The sequence below is a fragment of the Erinaceus europaeus genome, chromosome 9, assembly GCF_950295315.1.
Source record: "Erinaceus europaeus chromosome 9, mEriEur2.1, whole genome shotgun sequence".
In the NCBI taxonomy this organism is placed as follows: Eukaryota; Metazoa; Chordata; class Mammalia; order Eulipotyphla; family Erinaceidae; genus Erinaceus; species Erinaceus europaeus.
Genome location: NC_080170.1, coordinates 15,124,893 through 15,135,194, shown reverse-complemented (window position 1 = coordinate 15,135,194; position 10,302 = coordinate 15,124,893). Strand labels below are relative to the sequence as shown.

The 10,302-nt window shown below is 41.1% G+C and overlaps 1 long non-coding RNA gene across 1 annotated transcript; it reads right to left on the bottom strand.

Annotated features, from left to right (window-relative positions):
• Positions 1–9,063: 9,063 nt before the first annotated feature.
• LOC107522747 (uncharacterized) lies at positions 9,064–9,592 on the bottom strand. The gene is made up of 3 exons (XR_009551507.1): positions 9,571–9,592; positions 9,235–9,276; positions 9,064–9,094 (listed from the first exon to the last, which is right to left on the bottom strand). It is a non-coding gene; the product is annotated as an uncharacterized LOC107522747 (long non-coding RNA).
• Positions 9,593–10,302: the final 710 nt, after the last annotated feature.

The following is a 10,302-nucleotide window of genomic DNA, read 5'->3' as shown; positions in this document are numbered from 1 at the left end:
CTGGGGGTATAGATTGACTTGCCAATGCCCATGTCCAATGGAGAATCAATTACAGAAGTCAGATCTCTGACCTTCTGCACCCCAAAAGTATTTTGGTCCATACTCCCAGAGGGGAAGAAATGTTAGGGGTAGATGAACACACGACTCTGAATCTCAAATCAGACGAAGAAAGGAAGGATAGTCGGAAGTAGTCGTGGGTGTAGGTGTGACTTAGAAAGGAAGAGAAGGCAAGACCATAGGAAAAATGGGCAAATATATAAAAATAGATAATTATAGGGATGAGATCTGCAGTTTCCAATGAAGGGAAGGGGGACACAGAATTCTGATGGTGGGAATGATGGAGAATTATATCATGTTTTCTCATAACTCTGTAAATCAACATTGTATCATTAATAAAATTAAAAATGAAGAATGAAACAGAAAAAAACTATAACATTTCTAGGGGCATATTTTCGTATCCACATATGTGTGTGTGTAGTTCAGCACAACCACTACCAAAGTCCTATATATATGTCCTTCCTTCTGGTAGTCAACATTGTTCTCATAAAATTTAAAATCATTTATTTGATCTATCCTTTTTTTTTCCCCAGAGCACTGCTCAACTCTAGGTTATGTTGGTGTAAGGGACTGACTCTGAGACCCTGGAGCCTCTCTCTCTGTATAGCGACTTTGCTATCTCCCTCACCTTACTCATTTAAGTTAAATTTTCACTTTTTAGTTATGTGTGATAATATAATGCTTTAAAACCCATATACTTATTTTTACTATTTTTTCTTTTTTCCTCTAGGGTTATTGCTGGGACTCAATGCCTGCACTAGGAAGCCATTGCTCCTGGAGGCTATGTTTTCCCTTTTGTTGCCCTTCTTGTTTATCGATGTTGTTATTATTATTGTTATTGCTGTCATTGTTGGATAGAACAGAGAGAAATCGAGAGAGGAGGGAAAGACAGAGAGGGGGAGAGAAAGACACCTGCAGACCTGCTTCACTGCCTGTGAATTGACCCCCCTGCAGATGGGGAGCCGGGGCCTCAAACCAGGATCCTTATACCAGTTCTTGCACTTCGCGCCACGTGCACTTAACAGGCTGCACTAGCACCCGACACCCTCTTTGTTTCTTTAAAAAATTATTTATTTATTTATGTATTTTATTTTTTTTATTATACCTACTTTGTTTATTGTTCATTTCCCCCCTTTATTGGGGGGAATTAATGGTTTACAGTCAGCAGTAACAGTTTTTTTTTCTTTTTTTAAGATTTGATTTATCTATTCATGAGAAATGATAGGAGAGAAAGGACCAGACATCACTCTGGTACATGTGCTGCTGGGGGGACAGCACATGAACTTGGGACCTCATGCTTGAGAGTCCAAAGCCTTATCCACTGCACCACCTCCCGGACCACAAGCAGTAACAGTTTTACAGTCAATAGTTTGTACATGCGTAACATTCCTCAGTTTTCCACATAACAATATAGTCCCCACTAGGTCCTCCTTTGCCATCCTTTTGCAGGACCTGCACTCTCCCCTCCCACCCACTCCAGAGTCTTTTACTTTGGCGACTTACTTTAGTTATTAATGAGAAAGGTAGGAGGAGAGAGAAAAAGAACCAGAGATGACTCTAGTACATGTGCTGCTGGGGACTGAATTCAGGATCCCATGCTTGAGAATCCAGTGCTTTATCCATTGCACCACTTCCCAGACAACTTTTTAAAAAAATTATTTATAAAATGGAAGTATTGACAAGGCCATAGGATAAGAGGGGTATGTTTCCACACAATGCCCTGCCCCAGAGCTCCATATCCAATCCTTTCCCTTGATAACTTACCTATTCTTTATTCCTCTGGGAGTATGGGCCCAGGGTCATTATGGGATGCAGAAGGTGGAAGGTCTGGCTTCTGTATTTGCTTCCCCGCTGAACATGGGTGTTGGCAGGTCGATCCATACTCCTAGCCTGGCTCTTTTTTCCCTAGTGAGGGCAGGGATCTGGGGAGGTGGGGCACCAAGACATGGTGGAGTTGTCTGCCCAGGGAATTCAGGTTAGTATTATGGTATTATCTGGAACCTGGTGGCTAAAAAAGAGTTAAGATATAAAGCAGAACAAATTGTTGACTAATCATGAACCTAATAGCAAGAATATTGCAGATGAAGATTTGGGGTCTCCATTTCAGAAAATGTTAGTAGGTCTATTTTAAGTATATTCTAAGAGGCCCATGACTTTACTAGTTTTTTTTTTTTTTTTTGACTTTACTAGTTTTTGACTGTGCCTAACATCTGATATGCAGGTTATCTAAGTTATTGTCTGTGGAAATGATGGTTATAGTTGGAAAAAGGACTAGACAGTTGGATAAGGGAAGAGAGTAACCTCCAAATATGGGGAAAGTATATAAATATTGTTAACTGTAAACCCCATCGATTTGATCTGGGTCCCATATTCAGCATAGGATCCTATGTAACCTCTGCATCCCTGTAGGTCTGAGCTCGCATTCTGTGGTCATAGTTAGGAACTTTCCAGACTGCACTAATTTCAGGACCCATCTTCCTCGGGTAGCAGGTAGATTATGTTGTCCAACCTCCTTTCAGAGAACGGAATATTCCCTACCATTATTGATATACATTGAGGGCAAGGTCCAATAGGGGCCCACAAAGGGGTCCATTATCCAGACAACTTAAAAATTATTTATTTATTCATTCATTATTATTAAACAAGAGAGTACCACTTCAGCATAAGTATTACTGGGGATGGAACCTGTGACATCATACATGCCAAATCTGAGCTCTGCCACTGAACAACTTTTCTTCATAAACCGACTCCTGAAAGTGTGAACTCTGCTGTGAGCACTGAATCACTCTTCTCTCCTGTAGGACAGTCTGATCCCATTTACCAGGGTCTCTAATGCAGCTGGGATGTCATAGAGTTTGGTTGTGATGGTATTCTGTTCACTGGTTCCCTCAAATGATCCCCTATGGTTCACTCAAGAGCCTGTGGCTTCTACAACTCTCAACAGCAGTTCCAGGCTCCTATTATTAGACCACTTGGTTCCTGAGCAGCTAGCTGCATGGGCCCTTAATGTCCACCACATGGATTTTAAAACAACTGCAAATATGGCTCCCACCAGCAGTGCTGTGCTGAATTTCTGCTTGAGTCTTTCTCTCCTTCCCTTCTTGCTCCCACTGTCCACACGTAGTTGCCAACCTCTAGATAGCGACATTCCTTTCTTTAATAGAAATTCCTGCTGTCTTCTAATGAAATCTGTTATTTTGTTGTAATAGCTGTTTTCTGGGAGAGAGCCAACTTTCAATGACTACTAGGTCAACATAGCTCTGCCCCAGAAATCCAACCATTACATTTTATTAATGTCAGGTTTTCACTTATTTACAGAATGTCTTATTAACCATTTTAAGTCCTGTTTGTCTTGGATAACGCATCCTTCAGTTTAGATGAATTGAAGATAACTCTTCTGATATTCAAAGCTACCGGAACTGCTAAAAGCCCTATTTTCAAATTTGATGTGGGCCAACAATATTTCAGTCTCTAAAGTGCTGATCAATATTTTCTTTTATTCTAGTTGTCATATACAATGAACCGTGGCCAAACTCAATCACCTCTTTTTTTAAAAAAAATTAAGTGTATTGTAAGATAACTGTAGGTTTAAAGCAATTTAAAGTAATTTTTAATGTAACTATAGATTCATAGGAAAATGCAAATATTGCAGCAGTCTTCATCACTTCTCATACAGACTGACAAGTGATAATATTTTTAACTATGGTATAATGTCAAAACCATGAAATTGATTATACTGTTTAATAGATTGTAGGTCTTAATTATATTCCTCCAGTTTTTGCAGTGTGTGTGTTTCTATACAATTTTACTAGATGCATAAATTGTTACCCTAATCAAGATATTGTGCTTTAGCCATGAAATAACTCATTCATGCTACTTCTTGTAGTCTCCTTCCATTCCCTGACTTCAACAATCAATTCTCTGTCCTCTTTTTTTTCAGTTTGAGAGTGTGATATAAAGTGGAATCATATGGTATGAAACCTTTTGAGGATTACATTAAAATTCTTTTATTATCTTTATTTCTTGGATCGAGACAGCCAGAAATCAAAGGGGTATGGGGAGATAGAGTGGGAGAGAGACACACATCTGCAGCCCTGATTCACCACTTGCAAAGCTTTCCCTCTGCAGCTGGGGAGTGGGGGCTTGAACCTGAGTCCTTATGCATTGTAACATGTGTACTCAACCAGATGTGCCACCACCCAGTACCAAGGATGACTTAAAAAAATTTTTTTTTAAAAAATTTATTTTAAAAAGGAGACATTAACAAAACCGTGTGATAAGAGGGGTACAACTCCACACAATTCCCACTACCAGAACTCTGTATCCCATCCCTTCCCCTGATAACTTTCCTATTCTCTATCCCTCTGGGAGTATGGACCCAAGGTCATTGAGGGATGCAGAAGGTGGAAGGTCTGGCTTCTGTAATTGCTTCCCTGCTGAACATGGGTGTTGACAGGTTGATCCATACTTCCAGCCTGTCTCTCTCTTTCCCTAGTAGGGTGGGGCTCTGGGGAAGTGGGGCTCTAGGACACATTGGTGGTGTCAGAGGATGACTTTTTTTAAAAAAGAGATTTTTATTTATTTATTTATTAATGAGAAAGATAGGAAAAGAGAGAGAAAGAACCAGACATCACCCTGGTACATGTGCTGCCGGGGATTGAACTCAGTACCTCATGCTTGAGAATACAATGCTTTATCCACTGCACCACCTCCCGGGTCATGAGGATGACTTTTTTATGATTTTTATTTTTTTATCAGAATGCTGATCAGCTCTTGCTTATGGTGGTGTGGAGGATAGAACCTGAGACTGAATCTCAGGCTTGAGCTACATTATATTCATATATATATATATCCAAATATATATATATATTTAAATGAATATAATGTACTTAAATTCTGCTCATAGTCTTATGTTTGTCATCTTGTTTGTTGATGTGATGAATTAACCTGATTGGTAGTTGATTATTCAGCCAGCTCTGCACAACAGAGTAGAATCCAACAAAGATGCATTGTTCTTGAGTATATTATTGAATTCAATGTGCTTAAACATTATTTAGAAACTTTGCATCTATCTATGAGACATATGAATCTGTAGTAGTTTTACTATTCTTGCACTGTTTTTATCTGACTTTGGTAACTGGGTAATATAAGCCTTATAGGAAGACTGTAAAGTGTTTCCTCTTGTTTGATTCTTTGGACCAGGCACAGAACAGGCACTCAATGTATATTCCATAAAATATGTGGAGAAAGGAAAAATAATTAACATGAAATAGATAACCAGAGTTCAGGCTGCATAGAAGAAGAATATAGGAGTACATCATTAGCAGGGCTGGGCAGAGCACACCTGGTTTAGTGTACATACTACAGTGCACAAAGACCCAGGTTCAAGTCCCCAGGCCCTACCTGTAGGAAGCTTCAAATACTGCAGGTATTTGAAACAGTACTGCAGGTCTCTCTCTCCCTATCTCCACCTTCCATCTCAATTTCTGTTTCTATTCAAAATAAAAACATATTAACAACAAAAAAGAATGAATCATTAGCTAACATCAAGCCATAGACAACGTACAGCATGTTTCATCATCATTGTCTCTTTAATCTTCACTCCAGCCCTGAAGGTAGGAATTTCTGTTTATAGGTGATAAGCCTCTGAGGTTGTGATATTGCAGAAGCCACTTAGCTGGGTACAATTTTCACAAATAAATCCACTTTAAGTTTTCTTTGCTTCCCACTTCAGAGAAGGAGTCTCTTGTTTCCAAGATATAGAGCAGGACATCGTTTCTTGGTTTACAGCCATTGTTCTGAGGAATTAGTGGAAGAGAGAGCATGAATGACTGGCAGAAAATGGAGTTGGGCAAAGAGAGGCCCCCTTTTACCAAAGATACCCTCAAGGTGGGATCAAGCAAGGTCCTAGAACCAAAGTTTCCATCAAATTCTTTACCCAGTTCCTCCCTGAGTGCAGCCCCAGAGTCTAATCTGCATAGCAGTGCCGATCTGTGAGGTCCTAACTTCTGTACATGACCTATAACTCGACAATTCTCATCCCCATGTAAACCCGGGATAACGCTGTTTGAGATCATACTACCTCACTAGACATCTTTCTCCTGTCCTCAATTCCAGCCCAACTTTACCTTCTTCTGTGCTTGTAACCAGTAACCAGTAACCAGTGCACTACATTTCCTGAAGGTGTGTTGCAGGTGTCTCTCTGTCCTTCTCTATCTTCCCTATCCCCTCTCTATTTATCTCTGTTTCTATCCAATAAATATAATACAATATGAAAACCACTTTAAAAATCAAAAGTTGTATCTCGGGACCTGGTATATATCTAGGTTTGGGGACTTTATTGGGGAGTGGACCACCTGGGATGCTGACCAGACTTCCCTGGACTGACAGCCCCACCAATGTGTCCTGGAGCTCCGCTTCCCCAGAGACTCACCCTACTATGGAAAGAGAGAGGCAGACTGGGAGTATGGACCGACCAGTCAACGCCCATGTTCAGTGGGGAAGCAATTACAGAAGCCAGACCTTCTACCTTCTGCAACCCACAATGACCCTGGGTCCATACTCCCAGAGGGATAGAGAATGGGAAAGCTATCAGGGGAGGGTATGGGATATGGAGATCGGGTGGTGGGAATATTATGGAGTTGTACCCTCCTATCCTATGGTTTTGTTAATGTCTCCTTTCTTAAATTAAAAAAAATCAAAAGTTAATAAAGTTCTTGAAAAAATACACCTCTCCCTAGAAGCTGCAGATAATTTCAGGGTTCTTACAGTCCTGTGTCCTATCATAGAATCACTTCTGCATGGTCACATATTCCTCAGGTTATAAGAATTCACAAACTAGGAATTTGGAAGGAAGAGATCAATGGGGTGGGGGAGAATAATCTCTCTTCTGTTCTTATGTTTTAACTTCTGTTTGTGAGTGAAATCAGGGAGAATAATAATTTCTTTTACCTGCATGGCACTGATTCCTCCTTTACAATGAAGCCAGAAACAAAAGGGTGATTGATGACATATGGAAGTTGGGAAGAGTATTGCGGGGTACTGGCTGTGTTTGTGCAGTGACCCTTAGCCAGCAGTTTCTGGCAATTCTCTGAAAAAGAAGGCAGAATATTCAGTGCATGAAACATGCATGGATAAAGATTCAAAAAGCCAGAAATAATTTGAGGGAAACACCAGACACAAGCTCTTCACCATATTGGATCCTCAGGAATCTATAGTTCTCCCCAAAAAATCTGCCAATAGGGAATATTTGTAGGCAGTTTTAGGGGACAAACATTCTAACCCCTTGGCTAATCAAATTATGGATTCACGGTTTCAACTCCTGTCTATGAGTGAAATCAGGGAGAAAAATAATTTCTTTCACCTGCATGGCACTGATTCCTCCTTTACATTGAAGCTGGAAACAAAAGGGTGGTTGATGACATATGGAAGTTGGGAAGAGTATTGTGGGGTACTGGCTGTGTTTCTGCAGTGACCTTTAACCAGAGTTTTTTTTTTTTTTTATGGACTCGTGGGCCCAGCCTAGTCTTATCTCTGCTGATCATTGCCTACTTTATAGTATCTAAATAACTGCCATGTAATAAACTTCTGATTGTTTTAAACCTGCTCCACACCATGGCCCGAGGACTTTTATTTTTTAATATTTATACTTGTTCAGTGGATGGGGAGGTTAAGCCAGTTGTTCTAGTTGCCCTGTCCAAACTTACTATCCTGTTTAGTGCCAAGACAGTGCACACATGGCTGAAACCTTGCAACAATAATAGTGCAGGAGAAATGTGTGTACGAGGTGTGAACATAACAAGATACTTACTCCACTTTGTCTGGTTTGTTTCGAGGTGAACACAAAAATGTGTAAGGAACATAGTCCCGACTCCTTTTATTTTTTAGCGTACCTTCTTTTCTTCTCTCACTGTCTCCCATCCTTCTTCCCTCCCTTCCGCTCTCTCTTTCTTTCTCAGACCACTGCTCAGCTCTGACTTATGGTGGTACAAAGGATTGAACTGGGGACTTTAGAGCCTCAGACATGAGAGTCTTTTGCTATCTACCCCTGTCCTAGTTCCTTGGTTGGGGTTGGGCTGGAGGTAGGAGACTAGATGTTCAGAACTGTGTGCGGGAGGTATGAACATGACAAGATACCATCTCCCTGAGTTTTCTCTGAAACAAAGAGATAATTCAGTAGTGAACACAAAATTGTGTGAGGAATAAACACAATCCTGACTCCTTGATGAGGATGGGGTAGGGGATTAGCTGCCCAGAATAGAGAGAAAGAGAGAGAGAGAGAGGTAGAGAGAGAGAGAGAGAGAGAGAGAGTGTGTGTGTGTGTGTGTGTGGAGGGGGACATGGCAAGACACTCACCCAATTCTTCCTTGTTTTTTTCTGAAACAGAAAGAGAGCATCCAGCAGTGAACACAAAAATGTGTGAGGAATAAATAGTCCTGACTCCTTGATTGGGGGCGGGGCAGACAATCAGCTGTTCAGAACTTTGTATGGGACAGGTGGACATAAAAAAAAGACCCACTCAAATCTGCCTGGGTTTCCTTTGACTTAGAAAGAGTTTTTTTTTTTTTTTTATGAATACAAAAAATGTGTAAGTAATAAAGACAGGCCTTACTCTTTCATTGGGTGGGTGGGTGTGGTGGGGGTGGTCAGCTGTTAAGAGCTGTGTAAGGGATGGATAGACATGACAAGATACTCACCCAATTCTGCTAGACTTTTCTCTAAAACAGAAAGAGAGAATTCAGTGGTGAACACAAAAATATGTGAGCAACAAACACAATTCCGACTCTTTGGCTAAGGATGGGGCAGGGGATTAGCTGCCCAGAAGATGTGTGGGAGGGGTGCACATGACAAGATATTTACCCAATTCTGCCTGGGTTTGCTCTGAAACAGAAAGAGAGAATTCAGTGGTGAACACAAACATATGTGAGGAACAAACACAATTCTGACTCTGAGGATGGGGCAGGGGATTAGCTGCCCAGAAGATGTGTGGGAGGGGTGCACATGACAAAATATTTACCCAATTCTGCCTGGGTTTGCTCTGAAACAGAAAGAGAGAATTCAGTGGTGAACACAAACATATGTGAGGAACAAACACAATTCTGACTCTGACTGAGGATGGGGCAGGGGGTTAGCTGCCCCAAACTGTATGTGGAGGGGTGAACAGGCCAAGATACTCACCCAACTCTTCCTTGATTTTCTCTGAATCAGAACGAGAGGTTTCTGTGAAGAACACAAAAAAATGTGTAAGGAAAGTGCACAGTCCTGACTCCTTGAATGGGGAGTATGGCAATGGATTAGCTGTTCAGAACTGTTTATGGGATGGGTAGACATGACAAGATACTCACCCAACTTTGCCTGGGTTTGCTCTGACTCAGAACGAGAGGTTTCTGTGAAGAACACAAAAAAATGTGTAAGAAACACACACACAGTCCTGACTCCTTGAATGGGGAGAATGGCAAGGGATTAGCTGTTCAGAACGGTTTATGGGATGGGTAGACATGACAAGATACTCACTCAACTTTGCCTGGGTTTGCTCTGAAACAGAAAGAGAGAATTCAGTGGTGAACACAAACATATGTGAGGAACAAACACAATTCTTGACTCTTTGGTTGAGGATGGGGCAGGGAATTAGCTGCCCAGAAGATGTGTGGGAGGGGTGCACATGACAAGATATTTACCCAATTCTGCCTTGGTTTGCTCTGAAACAGAAAGAGAGAATTCAGTGGTGAACACAAACATATGTGAGGAACAAACACAATTCTGACTCTGACTGAGGATGGGGCAGGGGATTAGCTGCCCCAAACTGTATGTGGAGGGGTGAACATGACAAGATACTCACCCAACTCTTCCTTGATTTCTTCATAATCAGAACGAGAGGTTTCTGTAATGAACACAAAAAAAATGTGTAAGGAACACACACAGTCCTGACTCCTTGAATGGGGAGTATGGCAAGGGATTAGCTGTTCAGATCTGTATATGGGATGGATAAACGTGACAAGATACTCACCCAACTTTGCCTGGGTTTTCTCTAAAACAGAAAGAGAGCATTCATTGGTGAATGTGAGAGGCACTAACAACCCTGGCTGTTAGATTTGGGGTGGTGTGTGGTTGTGGGGATGTCAGTTATTAAGAACTGTATGAGGAAGGGTAGACCTGAGAAGCTACTTACCCAACTCTGCCTGGGTTTTCTCTAAAACAGAGAGAACATTCAGTGGTGAACACAAAAATGGGTGAAGAAAAAACATA